This window comes from Halichondria panicea, chromosome 2 (assembly GCF_963675165.1).
Source record: "Halichondria panicea chromosome 2, odHalPani1.1, whole genome shotgun sequence".
Taxonomy (NCBI): Eukaryota; Metazoa; Porifera; class Demospongiae; order Suberitida; family Halichondriidae; genus Halichondria; species Halichondria panicea.
This window is the reverse complement of record NC_087378.1, coordinates 3,870,005-3,873,105: the sequence shown is the minus strand read 5'-3', so window position 1 is coordinate 3,873,105 and position 3,101 is coordinate 3,870,005. Positions and strand designations below refer to the sequence as shown.

At 48.9% G+C, this 3,101-nt stretch overlaps 1 non-coding gene and 1 pseudogene across 1 annotated transcript; both read right to left on the bottom strand.

Moving 5' to 3' along the window:
- Window positions 1-134, bottom strand: LOC135332538 (5.8S ribosomal RNA; annotated as a pseudogene).
- Window positions 135-335: 201 nt separating this feature from the next.
- LOC135332585 (small subunit ribosomal RNA) lies at window positions 336-2,147 on the bottom strand. The gene has a single exon (XR_010393433.1). It is a non-coding gene; the product is annotated as a small subunit ribosomal RNA (ribosomal RNA).
- Window positions 2,148-3,101: the final 954 nt, after the last annotated feature.

The following is a 3,101-nucleotide window of genomic DNA, read 5'->3' as shown; positions in this document are numbered from 1 at the left end:
CTCCTGGCAGGACCAGAAGCGCCATTTGCGTTCAAAGACTCGATGATTCACTGAATTCTGCAATTCACACTACATATCGCAGTTTGCTGCGTTCTTCATCGATGCACGAGCCGAGGGGTCCACCGTTAGAAGTTGTTTAAACTTTAAGTTTTCACGAGAAAAAAATACAAAGTGTTTTGAAAAAGATATACGGGGCGCGGGAGGACTGGGAGCCCGGCTTCGATCGCCACCCACTCTCCCCCGGGGGGGAGAGAGCCTGGCGAACCCCCGCTCGGCCGAGACACGCTCGACCGAGCCGAAAACGGTGCACAGAGAAGGGCCGAAAAGCCAATCAGTAATGATCCTTCCGCAGGTTCACCTACGGAAACCTTGTTACGACTTTTACTTCCTCTAAATGATACAGTTAGAACGGCTTCCCGGGCTCTCTCTCGTTCATTGCTGAACAAGAGAGTTCCAGTCCAAAGTTCTCACTAAACCATTCAATCGGTAGTAGCGACGGGCGGTGTGTACAAAGGGCAGGGACGTAATCAACGCAAGCTGCTGACTTGCGCTTACTAGGAATTCCTCGTTGATGATCAAGAATTTCAAAAATCAATCCCCAGCACGACAAAGTTTCACAAGATTCCCCGCACCTTTCGGCGTAGGAGAGGCTCGCTGGCTTCGTCAGTGTAGCGCGCGTGCGGCCCAGAACATCTAAGGGCATCACAGACCTGTTATTGCCTCAAACTTCCACTGGCTTCGGAGCCAGTTGTCCCTCTAAGAAGTCGGCCACCATTCGGGAATGGTGTGACTAGTTAGCAGGTTAAGGTCTCGTTCGTTATCGGAATTAACCAGACAAATCACTCCACCAACTAAGAACGGCCATGCACCACCACCCATAGAATCAAGAAAGAGCTCTCAATCTGTCAATCCTTACTATGTCTGGACCTGGTGAGTTTCCCCGTGTTGAGTCAAATTAAGCCGCAGGCTCCACTCCTGGTGGTGCCCTTCCGTCAATTCCTTTAAGTTTCAGCCTTGCGACCATACTCCCCCCGGAACCCAAAGACTTTGATTTCTCATAAGGTGCCGATGGAGTCAAACATTAACATCCACCGATCCCTAGTCGGCATAGTTTATGGTTAGGACTACGACGGTATCTGATCGTCTTCGAACCCCTAACTTTCGTTCTTGATTAATGAAAACATCCTTGGCAAATGCTTTCGCACTAGTTCGTCTTTCATAAATCCAAGAATTTCACCTCTGACAATTAAATACGAATGCCCCCAACTGTCCCTCTTAATCATTACTTCGGCCCTAGAAACCAACAAAATAGGACCGAGGTCCTCTTCCATTATTCCATGCTAATGTATTCAGGCGATAGCCTGCCTTGAACACTCTAATTTTTTCAAAGTAAACGTCCCGAACTACCCGACCACTGCAGTAAAGAGCAGTCGGGGCTTTCGAGAGGAAGGGCGGCTGACCAGTACTCACCTTGCGGTGGACCAGGCAGGCCACCCCGAAATCCAACTACGAGCTTTTTAACTGCAACAACTTTAATATACGCTATTGGAGCTGGAATTACCGCGGCTGCTGGCACCAGACTTGCCCTCCAATTGTTCCTCGTTAAGGGATTTAGATTGTACTCATTCCAATTGCCAGACTACAATAGCCCGGCATTGTTATTTATTGTCACTACCTCCCCGAGTCGGGATTGGGTAATTTGCGCGCCTGCTGCCTTCCTTGGATGTGGTAGCCGTTTCTCAGGCTCCCTCTCCGGAATCGAACCCTAATTCTCCGTCACCCGTTGCAACCATGGTAGGCCACTACCGTACCATCGAAAGTTGATAGGGCAGAAATTTGAATGAAGCACCGTCGGCGCAAGGGCCATACGGTTCGAGCAGTTATCATGAATCACCAAGGAACCGAGCCCCGAGAGACTCGCATTGGTTTTGGATCTAATAAATACATCCCTTCCGAAGAGTCGGGACTTTGTGCATGTATTAGCTCTAGAATTACCACGGTTATCCAAGTAGTAAGAAACCATCAAATAAACTATAACTGATTTAATGAGCCATTCGCAGTTTCACAGTATAGAAGCGTTTATACTTAGACATGCATGGCTTAGTCTTTGAGACAAGCATATGACTACTGGCAGGATCAACCAGGTAACTATCGGGACGCCAGAGCGTGCGAGACGCACTGTGTCACTCGACCGTCCTCGTTCAGAGGGCCGGCCAACGCATCACACCAGTGCGGCCACGCGGACCGCAGAGGGTTCAACAATTTTGCAAATCCTCGGCCACAGACTCACCAACTGAAGGCAGGAGAGGGCAGCTGAGGCCCACTCGTTGCCTGCAGATACAGTCAATCACGGGGATCGACCGGCAGCGAGACCGTACGAATGCACTCGTGATTCGTGAAATGATGCAAACCTAACTGCACTCGACCGGAGGGAGCCAGCCCACTGATGACCAGTCACCAGCAGGTCAGACGCCCGCCGACACAGGCAGTCTACAACGATGCGGACACACGGATGAACCGCTGCAGTCACCCTACACAGCACCCGTCACTAGGAGCAACGCTGGAACTCGTCTCGTATGTAATTAAGCGTGACTTTTTTTGCCACAACACCCCACTTCACGACCTATCAACACGCTCATTTGTACGACACTCTTGTTTGGTTGCTTATCTAGCCCACGTGGTCACATTGTTCAATTCGTCTGCACTTGTATGGTAATTGCTTGCGATATATTGCTCAAATTTTCGCGCTACGCGCGTTCATTCCTTCATTCGTCTGCACTTGTATGGTAATTGCTCCAATTTTCCGGCGCGCAAATCCCCTCTGCAATGTTCCCATCTGCACTGTTCCCCGTCTGCACCCTTCCATTCCGCTAAACATACAGTTCAAGTTATACATGGCTAACATACAGTTACAATACAATACTGGAGATTGCACAATCTTTGCAACACAAATAGAAACAAGTGTGTTGAGCACTGTGGTTCCTTATTATATATGGGATGTGCTCATACATTTAAGTAGTAAAACAGACCACAGTGTGTGTACTCAAATTCCATATAAGGAAGGGTAATGCTCTATGCTTTTACTGTCTTGTTGCAAAGAT